This window comes from Phacochoerus africanus, chromosome 1 (genome assembly GCF_016906955.1).
Source record: "Phacochoerus africanus isolate WHEZ1 chromosome 1, ROS_Pafr_v1, whole genome shotgun sequence".
Taxonomy (NCBI): domain Eukaryota; kingdom Metazoa; phylum Chordata; class Mammalia; order Artiodactyla; family Suidae; genus Phacochoerus; species Phacochoerus africanus.
In genome coordinates, this window is record NC_062544.1 from 263,301,989 (window position 1) to 263,314,323 (window position 12,335).

Consider the following 12,335-nt stretch of genomic DNA (forward strand, 5'->3'; position numbering starts at 1 on the left):
GATTATTCATAGAAATATGATTTATTTATACAGAATCAGCTACAGACTTGAACATATTTTTCCTACTTCTTCAATTTAAAATTACAGTATCAGGTACTCCCTGGTTTGTGTATTTTGGCATCACTGAAAAAACATCATTTATGTTTGTGTCTTGAGTAGTTTATATCAAAATTTTATATGCCAAGTTCCTTGACATTATTTCTAACATTTCATAATTCAGTGACAGATATAGTCAGTGACAGAGCTCAGCATCATATTAAATGCAATATGTTATTTCCCATGACTGCTTTGTTTTCTCTTTACTTAAAACAAATTTAAGTATTTATATAAAGACATGTTTTCCCAGACTTAAGATTTGAGAACTACAGAATACATGCTAATATTACCAGTTGTAAAGTTAACTTTACCAAATATTTATATCTGACTACATAGTCTGATGCCTTTATTAAGACTCTCTATTAACTATCTTTACCTATCTACTTTTCTATAATCTATATGAAGATCTGTCACCTTTTAATGAAAAGAACTTGAGGCAATTCATTTCTTATAAATCACTTTAATTAATCAAAATAATTTAAAAGAGATTTTATAACACAATTACTTTAGTGTCTATATTATTACTTAAGGTTTAATGGGAAACAAATATTTAATCTTCTAAAAGTTAGGGTTTTACTATATTTAATACTGAAAATTAAAGTTCTTATCTTTTCATTTTCTCTAGCCAGACCAAATATATTTCGGCTTTTTTCTGCCTGAGATGGATTTACTAAATCTAGGACCTTCTGTGTGCTGAGTAGTAGCATGTCTCAACTGCCCCCCCCCAAAAAAAAACCCCACCAAAACAAGATAAACAAAAAAATCCAAAGCAAATGGTATTTTTCTGGAATGCAGTTAAGCCAAAGATATTTTATATTTTATGACCACTTAATATTTCATTTAGAGCTAAACTCATGAATTCCTTCTTATTGTGGAGTGAGGTGAAGAATTGATTTTTAAATTCGGGAAGTCTATTTTTTAGCATGAATTCTATAGCTAAATAAGTGGTGAAAGATATTTCTTAGCAATGCTGTTTTAACCTTTTGGGAAAAAAGGTGAATAATACCAAGTGTTTTAAAAGCTAATATTTATTAATTTTATTATTATTATGTGTAGACATTCAGCTACACAAAATGATTCATTACTAACTTATTGAATGTTCACAGGAACCCTCTTAGATAGCTAAGTGTTATGACATGATTGAGGAGATTGAGGATTGGAGATATCACATAACCTGCCTTAGACTCAGAACAGGTAAGACTTATGCCTCAATACTCATGTGCCAGGGCACCCATGCTGTTGCCTCATAAACCAAAGACTGAAAAATACTTAAGCTATGTTTTAGTTTTAAAATTGAAAACAAAAAATTGGATCTCAAACACATATAAGGATTTACTGCTTAGCAGGTGAAAAACCTTTGTACATTAGCAATTTTTATCGATAGCATGAATCACTTAACTATAGCTCATAGGCCAAGTGTCACCTGCAGTCTGTTTTTGTATGATTCACACACAAGAACATTTTTTTTTTCTTTTCTTTTTTTTTCTGCATTTTTCAATGCTTGGAAAGTAATCAAAAGAAGAATAATATATCTTGACAACTATATCTGAAAGGCCAATATGTGTATCCATAAATAAAGTTTTACTGGAATACAGCCAAGCCTGTTAGTTTATGTATTGTTTATGAGTATTTTCACACTGCAATGGCTAGTTGCATATTTGCAAAGGAGACATTTGACCCAAAGAAATGAAAATATTTACGATGTTGCGTTTTAAGAAAAATTCTACTGATCCTCAGTCTATTTTACTTACCAGGAAAAAGTTTACATTGAATCAATAATTTTAATAAATTTTTATTTTGTTCATATGTAATATTTATAGTTAAAAGAACTTGAAGACTTACAATCAAAGACAAATACCTGGGCATTGACATTGAATTTTGCCACAAGACCAACATAAATTAAACCAGTGAGAACAGTTAAGAAACTAAATATAAGTATTGATTTTATGTGCAACATTTCAAAGAGAGGCTCAGACAATCTTGGAATATTTGGGGAAATATTTTTCATGAAGAGGGAACTGCTGTGATTTTAAAGCTGGTCATCTTTTGAGTAGAGGTAGGGAATTGGTCTTACTTCAGTTATAGCAGGAAACTCATGAAAAGATGAGGAGGTGATATCTCGTATATAACAAGGAATGGATGGCACTTGGACGCTGGTGAAGATTGTATGGTAGATGACATGTCCAAATAAAGTTTTCCTGTCCATGAAGATGTGGTTCCATTGCCCCCTGCCCTGCCCCAACAAATGTCTCTCTTTCAAAACCTCACAACTAAATAGCTAAGTGCTACTGAAGATGATGATATCATTATAGATACATTTGTCATTAAATATATGAAAATTATGACCTTTCCTGAGTCTTCAACATTGCCAGATCATTCTGTTACATGTTTCTGGGAAGTCTCCTATCTTACTACCTTCAGCAACTATTTACAATGTCTTTGTTATTAAAGTGTATAGTTTGAATGCTGTCTCTTCACATTTACCTTTCCTTTCTACAGGAAAATGAAATTTATCAGGACGGACTTCCTTTAATCCTCCCCTGACAAATATTTGCACTGGCACCTTGGCATGCCTCCTTTCTGCCAGTCTCGGAGGAAAGCTTCCCTCTTTTCCACTTACTTGATATGAGACTCGGTCTTCTGCCCTTTCCCTGGGGATATGGCTCAATTTCATATGCCTTCAATCCACCTACTGACTTCTTCCTTCATCATGCAAAACCAGACATCAAAACGTACCCTGTAATCTCTAGCCTTCTATAAGACTTGTACTTAGATGTTTCCTTATTCTGCATATTCTGTATGAGCAATGTAATTTTGTGCCTTTAACTCATTTATTGGAGCTGTTTCCCCAAATCCTCATCATTCTCCCTCATCCTTATTTTAGGTTTTTAACACTTTAAAGTCTGTAAGCTTAAAATTTAACCTAATAATTTCTTACTTTTTCTAACTGATAACCCTTTCCAATTCTATTCCTCAGAATAAAACCACCATTTCTCCTGTTTCAAGAAACAGGAAATCTCAATTTTCTTCCAAATCCCTGCTTGTTAAGTTTCCACATTTGCATTCCAAAATGTTGTTCTGCTAGTATCCCCCACAACTATTCATTATTCACATTCTCATTTCTACTTTCTCGCATTAGATTCCCATGTTTTCTCTGTTTTTCAAATTAATTTAATTTTTATTTTATATTGAGGTGTAGTTGATTGACAATGTTGTGTTAATTTCTGGTGTATAGCGAAGTGATTCAGTTATACACACACCTATATAGGCTATTACGGATTCTTGAGTAGATTTCCCCATGCCGTACAGTAGGTCCTTGCTGATTGTCTATGTTGTATGTAGTAGTGTGATGTGTCAATCCCAACTTCTTCCTCACAGATTTCCTTGCCAGCAAGCACACTTTAGTTCAATTTAACATATTCTAGTTCTGTCACACTCATCTCTCAGACTTTGGAATATGACTGGGCGTTAATATGATTATGATATTTTCCTGCTTATTCCCGTAATTTCTCTTAGTATGTGAGATAAGAATCTAAAATCTTATATGTAATTTGCAATCTCACCATGAACCTTTAGCCTGGTGAGTCTCCTCCTCGCCCTTCTCTTTCTCCCAATGTCTGTTTCACCATTCTTCATCTCTGAGGGAGCCCTAGGCAATTCTTGATGTCTTCCCAGGATATCATACTTATGGTGGGTTGCTTGAAAAGCTTTTATTCATTCTCTATTTTGATTCAAGTACTCTTTCCTCTGGGCACTCCACCACGATTTTTCCAGATATATTTGGTTACAAGTACATCAATATTTCATTTTTACTGAAGACATGCATTGTGTATAGTCTTCTTGTTATATTCCAATTTGCTTTATGTATGTCTATCTTTCATTAGATAAGGGCTTATCTAAGTCCTTCAAAATAGTGGATATTTGATGTAAATAAAGTATTCAATTAGATAAGTTATTTTTATATTCAGAGGTTAGGTCCACTTTAGAAAATAGTTGCAAAATAAACGATATTCTTTTCTTTTTTCAAAACTTATTTTGATTCAAATAGAACTTGTTAAAATTTGGAGTAAACCTTTCACACATATGTATGAAACTATGGTGAAATTGGAAAAAGATTCTACCTATGTAGATTTTATAGAAATTCCAGAGACTCAGAATATGTTGTTTTGAATCTTTTTTCAATATTTTTGAGGAGTACTTAATATCTAAGTGTATGTGGTTATTATTTTATGAGTACTTCTGTTAATTTTTAACTAAGAATGTGAGATTTTTAGTGATATTTGTCAATACAACTTGGTAAATTTCAAACACTGGAAATACTATACTTCAGAGAACTTCCCTTGTTTTTAAAATATACTTTTTGTATTATTTTATATTGTGTCCATATATTTATAATAGTTTATATGAAATAAACTATGCAACTTTTTAAATAAGCAGTTCATAAAGTCCATTCAAATTTTGTTGTTAGAAAATACAAAATAATATACTTTCTGAAATTACATATCTAGTTAATTCTTTCCGAAATTCATAAATACATGAATTTTCAAGTTCTTATGTCAGTGTGTAGAAATGGCCAATTGCAAATGTCTCCTTGGAAAAATAAATTTGAGTCATTAGATCGAAACCCTAAAGTGAAAAATTCTATGGAGTCCCATAGACTTCTAAATATACACCTCACTCATCATCAAAATATAACTGCCTCTGGAATAAAAACAGTGCAATATATACTTTTCTGCTCTCAACATTCAGTAGAGATTTCAGCCAAGGAACTATTAAGTATTTTACCTATAGTCTACTGACAATTTTAAAATTCTGCGTAGCATCCTAAAACAGTCAATGGAAATTCAAGACATCACCTACACAAAGCTTATTTGCCTACAGCAAAATGTGTTTCTTACTGTAGAGAGCAAACTTTTACAGTTAATATTTCATTCAAGATCATATAGAAGCATCCTGCTTCCTAAGTGAGACATCTATGTATCATTTATTACCAGGATTTTTATTGGTTTGGATTGAGATGCAACTGGCATACAAATAGAATTCATGTGTTTAAATGTCAATTTGAAGATATTCTACAGAGTTTTACTCCTATAGAAATATCCTGCAATATCAAGATAATTAATATGAGATGCCCGTCACCTGCAGAAATTTGTGTGTCGCTAAGTAATGTTTCATTCTTGCCTACCTCCATTCCATGCCCCCTTGACCTCAGCCAGTCACTGGTCAGCGTTTTGTCACTTGGATTAGTTCTAATTTTCTATGATTTTTATACAAATGGAACCGAACAGTATAGATCTTTTTTTTGGACTGGTTTCTTTTACTCAGAGTAATCATTTGAGACACATTCATATTATAGTACGTTATATAATTCTTTTTTTCCCCCAATGTGTAGTGCATTCTTTTATAATTATATTATAATATGTTTATGTCTTCACTTGTTGATAGAAACTTGAGTCATTTTCATTTGGGGCTATAATACATAATGGTGCTGTGAACATCCATGTACAACTCTTTGTACAGCATATGCTTTCATGTCTGTCAGATAAATGCTAAGGAATGGAATGGCTGTGTGATATGGTAGATATAGCTTTAAAAGAACCTTCCAAAAGGTTTTCCAAAGTGGTTGTGCTATTTTATATTCCCATTAGCAGCGTACGAAAGTTACAGTTCCTTCACATGTTCATCAGTACTTGGTGGGATCAGCTATTTTAAAGTCATATCTTCTTGTGAATTGATAATTTCCTTAAAAAAGGCTGTTTGATGTGTTTTGCTCATTTTTGTTGTTGTTTCGGGCAGGAAGGTAAATTTGGCCCAGTTCTCTTCATTTTGGGCAGAAATAGAAGTCCCTATTAGCAGAGAAGAAAGAAAAAAATAGGAAAAAACAAGTATGAACCAAACGGCTAATATGAGATTCTTAAAATTTATATTAACCTTAAATATTTTTAAACTTTGTGATATTATTCTTAAATAAATTTAAATAAGAAATTACATATGATGAGGAACATAAATCCTATAAGCAATCATTGTTCCATAAGTTAATTAACTTTGCTTTCCATAAGGGTATTATTCTAAGTATTAGTTGATTTGTTCTACTCCACTGAATTTGGGGATTGTATGGTATAGACGTATTTTTTGTTCAACTTGGACCATGCACTAGGCCTTGGGATTGGTTCCCCAGATACTTCTAATCATGTGTAGATTATTTGTAATAACTGATCCAATGTAAATGTTATGTAAATAATTGTAAATACAACAGATATGCTCTGTAAATTACTGTTGACAAGCGGCAATTTCAAGTTTTGCTTTTCAGAATTTTCTGGAACATTTTTTCCAATTTTTTTTAATTTGTGTTGGTTAAATTTGTGAATGTAAAACCTAAGTATATGGAGGGCTGACTGTATTTTCTTCTCCATCATATCAATGATATTCTTCTTGGGGTCTCTCTAGTTACATTGTAAACAGACCATGCTAGGAGATACTGAAAATTAAACTTAGAGTTCCAAGAGAGCAGACAGTCTGCTATGTTTTGCTACATCTCTATTGCTTAGTATGTTGCCTATTAAAGAGTTTATTTGTCAGGGTTATCCAGAGAAACAGATTCAGCAGGATATCTATATATAGAGAGATAGGCATATAGAAAGAGATTTATTATGAAGGATTGTCTCACTTGATTGCAGAAAGTGCAAATTCCTATAATCATCCTACCATCTGCAAACTGTAGGCTCAGGAAAGCAGCAGTGTAGCTCCAGTCCAAAGATGAAGGCCTGAGAACCAGGGGAGCCAACTTTGCATATCTCAGTTTGAGTTCAAAAGCTTAAGAAATAGGACCACTAATACCCAGGGTTGGGAAAAGATGGATGTCCCAGTTTAAGGAGTGAGAATAAATTCATCCATCCTTCACCTTTATGTTCATTTATGACTCTCAAAGTATTGGATGATACCCATGCACATATAGGAGAGAAATCCACTTTACTCAGTCTTTATATTAGATGCATAATGATTGTATTTTTTTTTTCTGTGACAGGTAGAATAATGATACTTCTTCAGGATGACTATATCCTAATCTCTAATACCTGTTACTATATTATGTTACATGGATGGCATAAAGGAATTTGCAGATATGACTAAGGTTATGGACCTGGAGAAAGGCAGATCAACCTGAATTATTTGGGTGGACCAATCAAGTTACGTGAGTCCTTAAAAAAGGAGGAACTTTCCCAATTATGGTAAGAGGGAGATGCAAAAGAGGAATAATTGTCAGAGACCATTGTAATGTGGATGACTTGAAGGTGGAAAGAGTGTTCCAGGAATGAAGGAACGCAAGCAAATTCTAGAAGCTGGAAGAGGAAAGGAAATGGATCCTCCTCTAGAACCTCCAGAAAGAAACACAGGTCTGCTACAACCTTGATTTTACCCCAGTGAGATCCATGTTGTATTTCTGACCTACAAACATGAAAGATAATACATTTGATGTTTTAAGCTACTAAATTTGTAGTAATTTGTTATGGCAGCAATAATGCATTAATACAATTGTGACTACACTTATATAAACTAATAGAGTGATAAACTATCTTGAATTCTTAATACATATATATTCAGATATTCTTGGCTAAAATTGATGCTGTCTTTTTGAATATGGGTGTGTAATAAGTATTAAAGAATCACCAAAGCTCTGTGGGAATTAGGCTAGATAATCTGAGGTGCTATTTGAAATTTTGGTGTCCTTTTTTCTCAGGTGTTACTCGGAACAGCAATGCTAAAAATGTAGAGGTTTTACCATATGGTGAGTATGACAGTGTGATCCAGAGAGGTACGATTTATGCCTGATGTGTTCTGATCTTTTCATTTGATTGTTTCCTCTATTCACAGGATAGCATTTCCCAGTCAGAGGTCAATCCGTGTTGTAAACTATTCAATCTATTCCATTCAGCAAGCTAACAAGCATGGTTTAGCATGACCGGACATTGCAAAAACGAAATCCTAATCTATTTTAAATGGCAGGAATCAGGAGTTCTCTGGCAGTGCAGCTGATTAAAGATCCTGCGAACTTCTGCATGTCATGACGTGGCCAAAAAAAAAAAAAAAAGGCAAGTAAATAAATAAATAAATAAATGGGAAGCATCTAAGACTAGTTGTCAGGCTTTGACTAAGATTCTCAAAGTAGTATCATGGACACACAGCCATTGCTTCTGCTAATACAATCTTTTCCCTCCAGAGTACTTTAAGTAGTGTAGGAAAAAATGTTCCAGAACAAAGTTAAATTGAAAGCATAAAAGTTAACCAGAGGTCAGAGATGCCAGCAGAGAATTGAGCACAGAACAATTTTTTCTCATATCTACTGAAAGTTCTGCTTACTGCTCAATTCAACTTTTGATAGAAAGTTGAATTGCACTTTTGTCTAGGACATCTTAAAAGTACACAGCATCCTCTAATGCCCTCACAGCTTTTATTTCTAAACATATATATCTGTGTCATTTTGGAAAAATAGAGGTTTATCTTACTTAATATAGGATATCTCTTTGCCATTTTATATAAAACAATGCAAAAGTCTTTCAAATAAAACTGCTAATTTAGTCCATGGTGTTACTTCCTGGTGGGCTGTATTCCAAGTGGGTTTTTCTTCTTGTTGATAAATGTCTTGGCTTTTAGTTTGACCACCAAAATAATGGGAAAGGTAGTCAATCAAAATGTGCTTCTCTGCATTCAAATGAACCTTTTGGAAATATGAACAAGACTGAAATATTTAAAAGGCCCTAGTATGTTCACTAAGTGCACAAGTGATTAATCTTTTTACCCTTCTGTTGGCAGTAGCTATAAAATGCTTGCAATTAAAGTCTATAATGACGTATTTCTATGGCAGATACTGAGAAGGTGTCCAAGAGACGAAAGGGTAGGATAAATAGGATACATGCACAATGTCCTACAAAAGGAGTCCCGAATAAATGTGTTCAGCACAATACATTTTGGACACATTCAATGGTTAATCAAATGTTTATAATAACTGTTTTTCTGTCCTTAGGACTGTGTTAAGTTCCAAAATTATGGAAGACAATACTTACTTTTAATTGTTTTACTGATTTCTATTTTAAGTGAATAAACATCTTAAGCAGAGAGATGATTAAAACACTATCAGTAAGTGACAATAATTTTTCCATTTTATATAAAAGGAACGGCTATTGTTATGCAACATTTTAAGTAGGAAATTATTTGAAATTATCTGTGAAATAGAGGCCCTTATCTGGATAGTTTACAGGTACTTTTTCCTTTTTATTTATCCATTAAGTAATTTTTACAAAATCACTAGCTGTTGCCCAATATCTGTGCTACTTTTATAGAATAATAGATCACCTATATATCTGGCTGCTCCAAATAGACTGCCCTTCCCATGCTCCTTCATTTATGTCTGTGACCCTATAGTTAATTTTTGGCTAATGGGACACAAACAGATATTATGTAAGCAATTTCTATAAAGGAGTAACCTTCTTTTCTTATGCATGTTTTCCTGAAATCTAGGATACTATCATGGTGACTAGCATTAAAGCAGTCACTTTGGACCACTGAGTGAAAGCTAAAGATTGAAGATGGCTGAGTAACAATATGAATGGGGTCACTGGTGATTGTAAAACTGCAATCCGTGCCCTGTACTACCAAGATTGTTAGAAGGAGAAACAATTATAATATTTCTAACATCTGTAAGTCATTCTGTAGCTCAGAGTTCAACTTAAAGCTAATGCAGTAAGCAAAACCTTTGAAAACTGTATCGTAATAAAGAGGCATTTGGCATTGCTCTCTAAGTGGCATTTTGTTCATGGCAAATACCTTTCTTTACAGTATGTATATACACACTGGAAATGTTACTTTAATGGTAGAGAGTGAATGTATCACATTTAATCTTGAAAATTATTTTTGCCTCTAGGTTATTTTAACTAACAAAATTAGTTATGATTGAAAGAAGGATAAAATACAGGAATATATGAAAGATGCTCTTTTTGCATTGAGAATAAACTGTCTTAATTCAGACAGAACTGACTGTGATAAGTGTCAGCCTTGCAAGTATGGCTTTAAAATTCTAGATTGCAACTTAACACAAAAGATAAGAAGTATGATAGTATATAAGACACTGAAGTGGAAGAGAAAAGTCGGCATAATAAGGAATGAGCAGGTTGTAGCCATGTCTCGAGGCGTTAGCAAAATTGTCAGCACCGTAACTGGTGCTTTCAGGAATATGCCACAAGAATAACCCAATGTCTCTGGATATGGTCTCCTTTTGTAGCTTCAGTTTATATTGGAATAGATCACTTTTTAGCTCTTTTTTTTCTATTTGAATTTCCATATTGAAATAATTCAATATGCACACAAAAGAATGTATACAAAGTAGAAGCAGTACAAAGAATTTCCAAAGGCACTGCATAGGGCTTCCCAAATGTTAACAATGTTAATAGTCACAGCAAAGTGATCAAAACTGGGACATTCACAATGACATAAAAACATTCTCAACTCTACCAGTCTTATTCAAAATTTAGCATTTGCCCAAACGATGTTCTTTTTTAGAGCAATATTCAGCCCAGGCTCACACATTGCATTCAATCATTATTTCTTTGTAGTCTCCTTTGATCTAAAATAGTTTCCCAGTCCATTTTCTGTTTGTTTTTTAATGCTATTGAAGCTTTTGAAGAAAATTGATGAGGTATTTTATAGAATATTCCTCAATATCTTGTGCTTGTTCATAAATTTATTGTGCATTTTTAACAGGAATACCACAAAAGTAATGCTATGATTTTCTTGGTATTCTAAATAAAAAATTGCACAGTAATTTTCAGGTAAGCTCATAAGAACTGCTTTTAAAACTTTTGTCCCAGGGTGAGAGGCTATTTGGAATAGCACGCTGTTGACCATGGCCTGAAGGATAGCAGCATTGACCAACTATCTTTAAGTCATATAATCAAGAAATAAATGTTTATTGTTAGATGTAGATTTGAGGAGTATATTTGTTATACCAGCAAAAGTGACTAATATATCAGGATGTATCTGTGACTAGGGATTCCTTTTCAAGTAATCTATAAATAGATTTGAATTTCTAATTTAAAAGCCCCAGAAAACATTTTGTCTGGAAAATTGGACATTGAGAAGGATCACAGAATCACAAAAGGTATATGACAAGAAATGTAGGCTGGTGTTGCTGTCCTTCCTACTACATTTCTGAATATGACCAAGTCACAATGAGATTTAAGAGAACAACTGAGTCCATGATTCAGAAGACAATTCTATCCAAAATTTTCACATAGTTTTCTTGCTCTTTCTTCATTACTTTTATTTGGCAATGATATATATATATATTTTGTCTTTTGTCTTTCTTAGGGCCGCACCTGTGTCATATAGAGGTTCCTGGGCTGGGAATCTAATCAGAGCTGTTGCTGCCAACCTGCACCACAGCTCACAGCAACGCCAAATCCTTAACCCAGCTGAGCGAGGCCAGGGATCGAACCTGCAACCTCATGGTTCCTAGTCGGATTCATTTCTGCTGCGCCATGACAGGAACTCCGGTGATGATATTTTAAAATGTGGCAGAGGTGTGGTGAAGAATAGCAAAACAACAGCACTACACACACGCACACACACACACACACACATTACCGCTTTATCAGCAATTATCACTAGCAATGAGACTTAATTTTATATTCCTAATCTATATTTTCTTATCCTCCTTTAAAATATAGATATATTCAACAAGTGAATTTTAAACCCCACTGTAGTTTTATGTAAAACTTATTTTTCTTCTTATGAACTGGTTCTGATGGATAAATTACAGTATTAAAGAGAGGAGGTGATATGTTAAAAGGAAATGTTGCACAATTCACTATAAAAGTAAATGTCTTGTATTCTTTGTGTCAATTCAAGTATAACTGTCAGAAGTCATGTTCCTAACCTAGGCTATCTTTAAAGAAGTTATAAAAACTAAGATCATGATAAATAATACTAGACTTATCACTTTAAAATGATTCCTAAATAGTGCAATCAATTCCCATTTGTGGAGACATGCAAAATCAGCTCATGGGTTTAAAAAATAAACAGTGATCAACTTAAAATAAAGCAATTAAATTACTGGAAGATGGTTGAAAACATCTGAGGGGAAATTCAATGATTTTATTTCTTTAAATTTTAGATTGTACTAAAACCACTAATACATTACAACTTCTTACTCATTTTACTTTTTATTTTTAAAAATTTTCTTTCAGTTA